This window comes from Pseudochaenichthys georgianus, chromosome 22, assembly GCF_902827115.2.
Source record: "Pseudochaenichthys georgianus chromosome 22, fPseGeo1.2, whole genome shotgun sequence".
In the NCBI taxonomy this organism is placed as follows: Eukaryota; Metazoa; Chordata; class Actinopteri; order Perciformes; family Channichthyidae; genus Pseudochaenichthys; species Pseudochaenichthys georgianus.
The window spans coordinates 16,088,001-16,101,145 of NC_047524.1; positions in this window are offsets into that span (position 1 = coordinate 16,088,001).

The window sequence follows — 13,145 nt, forward strand, 5'->3', positions numbered from 1 at the left end:
CGGAGGGCCGGGTGTGTTGGTTAGTGTTTGGGAAGAGAATAGAGGGTGAGAGGCATGATATACTGAGCTGGCCGCAGATTTTGCAGAATCTTGCACTCTGAAAAACTTTGCCTGCAGATCCCTTTCCTAAGCATGAGAAACCTGTTTCAAGGATGTTTACCAGGTGCCACCTATCTTTGTAGAGGTTGCCAATGCCTGCTACCAAACTCTCCACACACATTTGTAGCTTTGGATTGTTGTTATTCTCGTGCACTAAGCTGCAGGTTTAACCAAAATGGCACATCTTGTCAGTTGGTTGACTCCAATGTCTTAGAAAACAGAATAGATTCTCAACACAGTGGTACTTCAACTTTAAAAGTCCCTAAACATACTTAAAGTAATTGTTATTTGGCTAAGTTAAATATTTTCCTATTAACTCAAGTGATGTGTATTGGGTAGATTTAGGCCCATTAGCGTCAGTCTGTGTTGACGTGATGTCATGATTGGCTGTCAGGTTTTTGTTTGTTTCCACTCATGGGTGTGTTTCTCAGTGTGTGGGAGCCACTGTTTGTATGCCAGGTACAGTATGTTTGCAAGTTTACTGAGTTTATTTGTTCAGGTGTTTGTTGTGCTCGCCATGGTGTTTCCTGTTTGTATTTGGGTTGCAATGCGTCTATTGTGCCAAGAAGGCTTTTCGCTGTTTCTAAGTGTCTTTCCTGCATTTAAAGGACTGTGTTATTGTCTTGGTGCTCACGTCTTTGTGTAGGCGAACCCAGACTATTGTGCTGCCACTGGCCGCAGTGCTGGCACCGCTGCTGATATAGAGCTTATTGAAAGTGATTGTTGTTGCACAGATGAGAGTTCATCTCAATAGGGGTCTGCGGCAAAGCATTCAGGCATAGAGAGGGTCCTTTACCTGCCTGCACCAGACGCATGTGAGAGATAAGGTCACCTCAGGACCCCGTCCACCTTCACAGCACCCTCATCCTCCTCAGCCCACGAAACCTCGCCCCTCTAGTAAAACAAACCAAACAATGGAGGCAGATATGTGAAGGATTAGAGGTCAGAGGGTGGTGAATGCAACACCAACATTTCCAGGATCAATCTTCAACCATTTGTTAATCTCTGGCCCCGGGCCCCACATACCTCCAGTGGTCTCTGGCTGAGAGCTGGCAATGCCAGGCGGAGTGAGCTGGTGCTCCTACTGGGTGTGGGGTGCTGATAGAGAATGGGGGGTGGGGTTGTAACCTGGTGGTGTGGATGGATGGAAAAGCAGAGGGATGAGTAACAAAGGGTCCCCGCTTTATATCCCTACCTCGACTAAATCCTCACAGATAGATGTGTGGGTGTTTTTGCCTATGTATGAGACGGACACAATGGTAATGTGTGTCTGTGTACATTGTGTGCATGTGTTGCTGGTAAAGTTTGTTTTTAATCTCTAAATGTGAAATAACTGAGTTCTTCAGAGCAAACTGAATATTATCCCCAAGTTGCCGTCGTTATCTTGTGTACACACATTTGTTTATTTGATACAGCCCCTCTCTACTACAGCACTTCTGTATATCAAAGACAGCAGTGCAGAGCGCAATTGAAAATGGCTACCGTGGAGAAAGGTCTCTCTCTGCCTTTGACTGCGAAGAGGCAGAAAAAGCCCCATTCTCGGCTCCCTTCTTAGATCTATTTAAATAATTGAGGAGTAAACTGACAAATTAGGCACCTTTATGGACGCCCCTGGGCTCTCTCTGGGGTCCTTCAGTTTCCCCAATACAAGAGAGCGCCACCAGCCACAGGATAATATCTCTGTGTGCTTTGAGAGGGGGAGAAGGAGGGTAGTGGGCCAGGAGGGGTTTCGCCAATCAAGCGGGCCACACTTCCTCCCCCAGGTTCTAATTTTGTGCCACATTAAAGAGCTCGGCCTCCATTTAGGACACAGAGAGGCATTTTCATAATTTGCCGGGTCTCTTGACTAGCTCGGGGTGCCTTTTTCCCTCTCTCTCCTCCCTCACTTTCTCACTCCGTGTCTGAATGGAAGGCCTGGGGAGGAAGAGGGGTAATTCATTCGCCTCCTTTCAACCAGCCCGCTTGAGTTCTGCATAATGTTGCTGCTAGGTGTGTATTGCAGCATATATTTATCTCTTTAATAATTCTCTATTAGACCTGAATATTATTTGCCGTATAAAAGCTAACACTGCTTATTGTCAGCTGCACAAAAATGGTGCCATTCACATTTTTGTTGAAACATCTGGGCTGAATCAAATGCCTGTATTTAAAGAGGAGAAGAGTTAAAGACTATAGTGCATCTAATCTGCAGCCACACAGCTGTGATGCTTGCATTGATCAAACCTGTGGTGTCACAAATGTACAGTACATCATCGAGGTTATGGTGGTGTCATTTCTTCCTGCTGACACCATCCATCCATGCAGTACAGTATGCGTAAGCATTGATTAATGTGTGATTGGTCACATAATTCAGTCTCAGGGGGCATTTCATCGCTGACAGACAAGCTAATCTAAAATCCCCCAATTTACAAATGAAAATCCCACCATCCAATTGAGCTAATGGAGGGACTTGAATGGGATAATGAGATGTGGTGTAATACTGTGTAAAAAGCCTGTAATGTTGTGTTGGTGTAAGAGCCTGTGTGACTGGATGTTTGACTGTTTGCAGTGATTACAGGGGCCTGCGGGCCTGGCGGCGGCTCCGTGGCTGGGGCAGGGGGCTTCTCCCTGGGTAAGGAGATACGCCTGTCTGCCCCTTCTGCTGGAGCTACAGGGACCGGGATGTCAGGAGGGAGAGTGCACCCCTGTGAGCTCTCTCTCTCTTTTTCACTCCGTCTCTTCCTGTCTGTCTCGTTCCCCGTCTCGCTGTGTCTGTATATTGCAGTGCTTGCAGATGTGCACAAACAAGGGAGGATTAAAGCAAAACGAATCTAAACAGACAAATGGAATTAGAGTGATGGGTGTCGGTGGGCTGGTTCACAGTGATAAACATAATGATGCTCTATGTGTGCGGTGTGTGTGAGTGTGTTCCTGTGTCTGGGGGATTATCAGTGGTTAGGTGTGTGGTGTGTATGGCTGGGTGACTGCTTCTGGGTGTCTGTGTGTTTGCCTATCCGTCTGTTTTTGTAATTATGTGTGTGTATATTTACTCGGTCTCCACTTGCGTGTGTGATAAATGTGTTATTGTACATCGCCTCATAAAAAAGGTCTCTGCGCACTCTGAATGTGTGTATATGTTTCTATGTTTTCCTATTGGTCGGGGTCATACTCCTTTCTTGTCTTTCACAGTGCCTGTTTGTATTTGTGAGCTGCTGCCTAAGCCTGTATGTTTCTACTGGACATCAAAACCCTTCTCCCAACATTGACATATGCCTAGAAAGACGAGAGAAGGTTTGTGGAATATGAAGCTCTCGTAAACTAATCTGGCGTAATGCCCTGCAGTTTATGTGCTGATGTTTTGTGGAGGCTTGTTTTCCAGTGACGGGTCTGTGTGTTTGTGCGCTGAGGAGGTCAGAGTGTGGAGGAGTCAGCAGGGGGGCGGTGATCAACAGACTGGGGCTCCCCTGCCGAGGGGCTCTGGGATTAGGGCTAAACCCTGCCCTGCCAGATGGGCAAAACACATCCCCATCATCGCACACCAGCACCTTCTTCTGTGGAAGCCAGGCGACTGGAACCATGGTGATACTCACTGGTACGCTTCTCAACTGACTCAGAGGTCAATCAAAGTGCAGCACTATACATTCTATGGATATACAACTTAATTGGTGATTTTAGAATAACCTTTAGTCCCTGTGGTACAGTTTACATTTTCTACATCTTAGCTTATTATTTGTATACATGGATTGGTCAACTAAATGTAACTGGTTTGTTCATAGCAGCCATGATACTGAATGTATCATCAACAATCTTTCAGGGCCACACAGAATGGCGGCAGGAGAGACGACTCAGATGAGGTACTCTTCAAAGTGTCAGCTAGTGGAGAGTTTGGCCAGTCAGCATGTTCAAGGGTATCTGAAATGAAACGTACAGGTTGTTTTGATGTGCTCTATTTCAGAGCCACAGGCAGCACTGAAATGATAAAGTGTGTGCAGGTATATGTGTGTGAGGGTAGATTGGTGGCTCAGGAATCAGCAGAGTGTTGATTGCTTCTTGCCTGACTTTTATCACACTCAGCTGCAACTAAATAGTCTCCATTTGAGTTTATGAATCCCTACATTTCTGTATTAATGTCTTGGTTTATTCCTACATGCACTGCAAGATATTCATTTTGTTCAATCACACTTATTTGTGTTTACCACTGGGGCATAGTGTAGGATTGAATGGTTACACGAAGGACTGATCGTCACTGTGGTAGCATTTGCCATATACTGTAACATTTGCTACAGGTAATAAACACTTTAAATATGTGTTTAAAAGCCATGTTACCATCCAAGAGAGGCTGTGCTGCTTCTTATACGTAAAAAAGAAAATGGCCAAAAAAAGAATCCTGGCAGGCCTATTTAAAAAAAATGAAATCTTTGCGTCTTAAAATGCAGTCGTATGAAGCGTCAACATGCTGTAAGTCTTTGTCTCACTAGCCCACCTGGATCTGTTTTCCATGGGTTCCCCAGCATGACTCAGAACATCGTCTCAGTATTAGTAGAAAGCAGATTACATGAGGAAAGTGTACAAACAAATAAAAGATTACAGGCTGTGAACATGTTTCAGTCTAATGCCCTTTCAACAAGCAGTGCTCAGCACAATGCTTTTCTCTCCCCAAGCTAAATGTGGATTTCCCCTCCGATGTGAAGGCCTGCTGGCCAGCTATGTCTTCCACCAAGAGCACAACCTCTGTAATGACACTGTTCCGCACGACTGGCCTGTCTCCTCCGCTGGTATTAGTTAGGCTTTGGAGTTCAAGTGACTACGGGGTTTAAACACAGATTTCTTTTTTTTAAGAGGGAAGAAAGACTCGCTGTTGTTCTTGAAAAGCTGTGTTTATCCAGGATTAGAGACACCAACATGTTAATAATTGTTTCTCACAGAACTGCAAAGAAGCACTTTCCTGTAATCCCCTAATCAGGCATTACACCTCTGAGCGAAGCCACAACGCAGGCGCGTGGTGTGTGTGACGCAGCACGCCCACACCGTCTGATCCACCCGCGTCTTCCCCAACACCACACCCACTGTGTACCAAAGCACCTGCTCTATTCATCCCTTTTTAAATCTGCTTTCCTCTTCCCACTCCTTCTATTCACTGCCACAGACCTATTGAGACAGTAGTATTTATTTCTGTAGGGCTATTTTTTCATGATGCATTCGCCTTGAACATTGAAACTTAGCTGTCTATTGTTAATTGTGACAAGAAAAGAGTGTCATTAGTCTTTCACATGTGACTTTTTAACATGTAACAACATGTTGTGGCATACAAGGGCAACTGTGGCTGCGAGGGAGTGCGGTCGTCTTTCAACCAGAAGGTTGTGGGTTCGATCCCAGCCCGTGCAGTCAACATGTCGATGTATCCTTGAGCAAGATACTTAACCCTGAGTTGCTCCCGATGGCATGGCCAACGGTGTGTGAATGTGTATGTATGTTAGTGCATGTCCTAACATACACTGCTCTGTATGAATGGGTGAACGACATGTAGTATGTAAAGCGCTTTGAGGGGTCTTAAAGACTGGATAAAGCGCTATATAAGTACAGTCCATTTACCATTTACCATTTACAAAGTTGGTCAGTTTGTTGATAACTTATTGTTCCTCAGTGGGGTACATCATTTATTTTCATTTGGCCTGTCACAATAACTACTCTTGTTGAACAATATATTGTTCCAAAAATCTTTACAAAATTGTAATTTCTAGTCCATTTTATGCCCCTTGTATAATGAAATAATTCACAATTCACTCTTTCAAAAGCAACTATCTTCGATTCTTGAGAATATAAAGAAATTGGAGCAAAAGAGATCTTGCTCTAAGACCAGTTCAACAGTAATTTCCGCTCAGCACTTAATAGGAGGTGGAATGTTTCCCCTCCTCTGCAGTGGCCAAGGTCACAGAGTGTACTGTTGTTGGTCAGAACGTCAGTACAGTGGCACAGGGTCAGACACAAGGTGTATCCACATGCTGCGACGATGACAGGTCTGATGGTAGTCCTGGGAATGTGAGGGCAGCCAGTCAACACGCATGCAGGTTCACTTTAATAAGAATATATTTTCAAGACAATGCCACAGTCAGAAGTAGAATTGTTGTCCCTATCATTTATTTAAAAACGTTAAGGAAGACAGGATAAAGATGAATCATTATAATGCGCCGTGAGTTTCTTTCTTTGGGATGCATTAGTGTGCACATGTTTGTTTGCAGATGTTACCCATTGTCCACATATTTGCACTTTGCACCGCGTGCAGCGTTTTCAATCTTTTTATTTCTCCATTCTATTTTGTTTTCGAATTGTTCGTGCCCATTGTAAATGTTGAATGTTTGTTTCCCCCCCCCCCCCCCCCCCCCTGGTCTCAGCCCCCTGTCTCCTTGCAGGGCCCGGTTGGAGAGTGCGTTAAGGGGACCGGCAGGGATTAACCTGGGGAATTTAATTAGTGGAGCTGTCGTCCCTGCCCTTAACATTTCAATCTCCCTGGGCTGGCTGGCGGTGCTGGAGCTCGACCTGTGATGGCCAGCAGCTGGGGAGGTGAGGAGGGGGAGGCAGGGCAGGGGAGGTGAGGAGGGAGGCAGGGGAGGTGTAGGTTGCAGAGGCAAGACACGCGTTTGACAAACAGATTAGTCTAGCACACTGGTGGGGGGAGCTGGAGTAGAGAGACTGACCAATCATAAAGTCTAAACTCACGAAGGAGTAAGAAATATTATAATAACTTTAAATCTTAACTTTATAATTCATAATAACCTGTTATGGCCAATAGAGGGAGCACGTTTTGTTTTTTTAATTGCCACCTGCATAGACTGATTGCTCAAATGGAGATTTTAGTATTTCTTTCTAAAAAAAACACCCTCTAAGGTTGTATAATGGGGACACAGTTTTCATCATTTTATTTTGGTTAATTAGAAAACCCAAGATTAATTTGTACATGTATATACCCAATTTGTTTTTAAAAAGACATTTTGGAGTAAATAATATGGAAGTACTATAGCTTTGTTTAGTTTTTTTAGGACAAAACATTTTAGGAACTTTAATTTATTTTACTTACATATTTGAGACTCTTTCAAAAAATCGTTTACCACAATAATTGTAATATCTTATATACTTGTTTATCCAACGGCGTCCTGTGTTGTTGGCCCAGCGGTGGTGTTGGTGAACATTGAGGGGGGTAGCCAGTAAGCGTGGGGTAATCACTACTCAATCTGAAGCCACACTGTTGCATTGTAATCCGGATGCTGAACTCCCCATTAACCCATCTGGGACCCTACAACAGCCCACCCCCCACCTGCTCCTCTAACACACACACACACACACACACACACACACACACACACACACACACACACACACACACACACACACACACACACACACACACACACACACACACACACACACACACACACACACACACACCACACACACACACACACACACACACACACACACACACACACACACACACACACACACACACACACACACACACACACACACACACACACACACACACACACACACACACACACACACACACACACACTCGGAGTGACTGTGGCTGTATGTGAGAAGTGTCGTGTGTCCTGTTAGCGCCTGCTATGGGTCATGTCCAGCAAATAAAAAAAGCTGCTGTAGGAATGTCGCCAAGTCCCACAGGAGCCACCGGCACCCGTCCCTCTTCCAGCGCTGACCCACTGGTCACTGGTGAATCCCGTGTTTGTATTCCACTCACACCCCGGCTCTGGGGAGCGGGCCCAGAAGCCTCCTGTGGGACTGCTGATAATTTAAGTCAAACATTATGTCCTCGCTTGTTTGACACCCATTTAAAGCTTTTCAATCACATGTGTTTGCTACAGTCCATTGCCCAGCCGCGGAGAGCTATCCATGTCACACCCTTTCAAAGACATAATCAATTGTGTTTGATCAGGTCCCTCTTGTCAAAACAATTGATTTTCTTTTGGAATCCAATTGGGTGGAGTGATAATTCAGAATAGGTTAGGCATCCTTTTTTGTTTTTTTGAAAAGGACCTATTTTTGTAACAGCAAAGCCAACAGTGGGCTCATAAACTTGACTCCCCTCCCCCAGTGAGCCTTCCCAGCATGCCCCTCCTGGTGCATGGCTGGCCAGTATCAGTGTGCCACTAATTAAGGACTCTAAAGAGCTATGGAGCACACTCATTAACAGACTGTATCATCCTCACTGTCCATGGAGTGAGAGAGGAGGGGAGGGAGGGCGGATTCAGTTTGAGGGTCCCGCAGTTCGGTTGGTGTCCAGAAGGTCAGGGACGAGATGCAAATAAAGTTGCAAATTAAAATCTTTCCGGTTGATCGTTAAAGTAATTGTAATTGTCATATCTTTGACAAGAGGGGTCCATAGTCTTAGTAATGAGTTTGATTATATTTATTATTATCATAGTGAATATTCTTGGCTAATTTTTACGTTTGTTATTTAATTTATTTGAATTTTCCAGGAATGATTGCTTGTTAATGACGTGTCAGAAGTGGCTCTATCCAGTTATCTATTCAACACCCCACACAGAAAAAGCTGCTCCAGCTGTCCCCCTCCTGCCACTTGTTTATTCCATTTTCATAGAAATGCAAAACAAAACAAATTGACCGTGTTTGTCTTAATGAAAGTAGGCCAAACAACCGCTGACAAACAAGAGGGGGAGTTGTAGGTCAGGGCGCCACTAGCCATGTGTAACCGTGCCTGACGAGAGCATGACATGATGTAAGCCACAATAGACACAATAACATACAAACACCCTGCCAAGATGATGTAACATTGTCTAGACCAAACACACACATGGATACATGAGTGTTCAGAGCAGGCGTTCAGGGGATCGACATAATAACACAAACACCATATTATAAAATACTTTTATAACAGTTACAAATTCTGCTATTAAGACACATCTACCTCCACTGACTGTCGACATGTGTCTTAAAGTGGGTTATTTTTCAGATGTTATCATTTATATAGAAGCACAGTCTGACATCTAATAGAGTTCATTAAGAGGTCACATAGGCTTGATTAAAAACGGTTAATACATCACTACAGCCGCACGCTGGCCAGGGAACTGATGGAGCAGCTAATCATTATTGTTTGAATTGATTCATATTGATCAGTGAAGCGATATGACGTAGCAAGGGCAGCAGCAAGGAATGACCTTTGTTATATATATATATAGTAGTACATGGAGTTCAAGTTGTCATTTGACATGTATTACGGAGGCCATCAAACAATGTTTTGACCTAGAATAGTAAATGTTCAACTTCAGATTTGGAGCAGAACATTTACATTTTTCCATAGAGGACCGAAAGGATTTGAGGTGTTTTATCATTTACTCAGAACATTACAATAACTCTCAAGTGTACCTCTGTTCACTCCAATATGAAGTTCATTAGGAGCAGAAGTTGAGCTGTTAATATGTACTACAATGTATTCAATTGTAGACCTCATTTAGTGATAATAGATGCAATTGTCTTTTTCACACAAAATTGCACACACAACTTAAATTCTTTGTCTCATGCCCGCTTGTCTGGCAAGGGACCTCAGGTTAGACACACACACACACACACACACACACACACACACACACACACACACACACACACACACACACACACACACACACACACACACACACACACACACACACACACACACACACACACACACACACACACACACACACACACACACACACACACACACACACACACACACACACACACACACACACACACAACAGATGCCCCCTGACGCTCATTCTCATAAAGCGGGCACGTGATCGACGCCCCAAGTCCGCAGGCCTGCCAGCCTCATGGCATTGTGTTCCCCTTGGGCGGGCAGCCGGCGTCCCTAAATACCCCTTTGTTTTGGGTGGGATAACAAAGCGGTGACCACGCCGCTGGTGTGGCACGCGCACAGCCACTCATCCCCCTGGTCTGTGACCTAAACAGGTGGATAGGAGGGATGGGCTGGTTGTGGCTAGGGGGGCGAAGAGGGGAGGGAGGGAGGGAGGGAGGGGGAGGGGAGAGGCTGCATCTGTCCCCACACTCAACGTCTCCCTGGGTCAGCCACTGCCCCATATGCTCTCAGGAGAGAGGGAGGCACGCATGCAAACCCAGACTAACAGGTGGAGGGGGGAAAGGGGGATTAAGAGAGGTACAATTGATCAGAGGAGGATAGGGGGATTTTGAAACTGTCAAATTAGCTGTATAAAAAGAAAGAGGGAGATTTGGCTATCCTCGGAAGATTTCACTTAGAGGAGATTCTTAACCCGTTAAGCCATATTAAATGTTTGGCCTGCATTATGAGGAGCACATTTTGTCTCTGCCGTAGGCCATGTTGGCTCAGCGTCATCTCTTCAACAACTGTTGCTGTGTTTATGCAGGTGGCTTTGTTTTTAAGCCAGAAACCAATTTGTACTGAACAATGTGGTGCTTTCTTAATAGCATAGTATTACGTTGGGTTATATGCACTCGAGTTGCATCTATTTATTATGTGTTGTGTCTGTTTGGACCATCAGACGTTCATGCAATTTGTTTTATATAAATGGAAACACAACATTCACGTATAGTCATAGAGACATAAGACTGCTCCACAGACAAAGTATGCACCTCACACTAGAACCACAAGTACACACAATGTCAAATAAATCCTTGTATACTAAGAGGCGGTAGACTTTTCATGGCATAGACTCATAACCGGATGCACACGGGTGTAAGTAATAACATTAACGAAGGCTTAGATCTACACCTTGCACCCCTCATTAATGTTATTAATTACACCTGTGCTGTTCCTGCTGTTTCAAGTCATTACATCTGTCATCAAGATTTTGTATTCATTTGAAGTTGTCCCTGGTCCATAGGCTTATTCTAACAGGAGTTTCGAAGACCCTTTAACATCATGCGTTCCCACTGAAAAGGGAACACAATTGGATTGAGATTTGAGTTGTTTCTGGTAGAAAATCTTCAGTGCTGTCGATGTTTTGTTTCTCCAAGTTGAACTCTTCGAGAACTTGTATTCAAGGCACGTTGGATGAAGGCATACACTTGCATACCGGGATTTCGAAGGGTTTAGCTTCTGTGCGATGACACCCTGAAACAGTTCATAACACTCAATGAAATATTGAAATAAGCAAAAACAGATTCCGTCTTTGAGCTGATTTGCCTCGCCTCACTCTTTGTACTGCAGTCTCACTAAAACTGTCCATCTAGGCGGGGGTCTCCACGCTCTAATCTGTTGGATGCAGCTCATTAATTTGTGGTTCCTACTATAGGCCCATTGTCCCACAAGAGACTGGTGTTTACAGGAGATTAAGAGATAAAGTGTTAGAGAGGTGTGAATCATCAGTGAGGCCTCATCAATGCACCTGTGGTAATCGTTGTACGGAGAGAAGAGGGTCTTTCCCTTGTAGTACCGTGTGGCTTAAGGAACCCTGTGTACTTATTAAAACATGTTATAAAACTAAACATTGTTGTAATGATGGATTACACAAAGAAGCTTGCTAATTAATTCAGTGACTTTGCTGAATTCACGGGGCCAAGGATTAAAGTGAAATGAGTAAATGATATTATTACACTTTTTCTCTTTTCTAGCTGTTTTTGATTTACCGTGTCGCCTGTGGTGAGAATACTGAGAGAATTTGGCTCCGTTCACCATGAAGTCATTACATTTGTAAGCTATTTGTGATCAAAAGGTGTGTTTGAGGCCATTATGGAGTTTGATCATGGCTTACATGCAATGTCAAATGTCAGCTGTTCCTGCTATTTCTCCCAATTTCTGTTGAAAGTAAGCATTAAACTGTAGAGAATATCAAAAGCTTCCTATGTAAATGTTGTTAACCACGACTGGAGTTTATTATATATGCTGCATTGTTTCTTACTCACATTTGATGCCCAAAATCCTCACTTTGCTTCAACTCATGGATTTCCGGTGGGATTACAGTGGGTTACGTCAATCAGTGCTTTGACTCAGATCACACGCCCTCATAGTGTACATTTTATGCAGAAATATTTTGAACTTGAATCCAAACAGAAGCTTGGTTAAAATGTATTGGTTATTTCTGGATAACCAATACATTAAAAGGCCACAAGATGTGGTTGACATTTCAGAAAAAGCAAACTTAACCTTATGTTGAGGATTTCTTTGTCGATGGATGTGTCTTGAGCTTTAAACATGCTTTTTTTTTTCATTCATTTTTCACTGTAGAATCAAACCCTTTTTATTATACAGCAGGCAGAAGTGTTTCTTGGCTTTACATGCTGTATGTATGACATGTATAAAAGAAAGTAACAAAACGATAATGAGAACCGCCCAATGCACCCAATTGCTTGAAAACCTATTGTGGTTCCATGTAATAAGTCTGTTTGAGCTCTAGGCATATCAATGAGCAGTAGTCATCATTTGGGGGCGATTGTACTTGTAATATTTGAGCACTTTACTCTTTACCATCCCATTGTGTATGACATCACCATTAAGGGAAAAGCATAATCCACTGTGAAAATATTTCCATTTGTCTCAAAAAGGAGATTTTTATAAATGTCGGGGAGAATTGAATCCAAGCAGTTTGAAAGACCTTTCAGGCTTTAACAACTTCACAACTTAATGTCAACATTCTAATGTTGACATCCTGAAAAACAATGCTCATCAATCATACATTTAGTGACTGACTTTTTGTTTTAACATATATATTGCAAAAAAAGTAGATTTTATAAAACATACAAATTGACCTCTTTAGTACTAACTAGGTGAGCTTTAACTATTAACTTGACCCATAATAATGTGTTTTTTTAACATATGCTGAGATCTGCTAATCTTCTTATGGCTTTTCAGTTTCCCTGAATGGCTTAACAAAATATGCTTCAGTAATGGTTGGTTATATCCTCATCCATCGCCCTCCTCCCACCTACTATAACTTGAAATATGCCATTAAGTGGCTAATGAACTGATAAGCCCTCTGTGTCCTGTGGGGCTTATGAACATCATAAGCCAAATGTTTAGGCATATTTGGTAAGACTGCTTTTTAAAA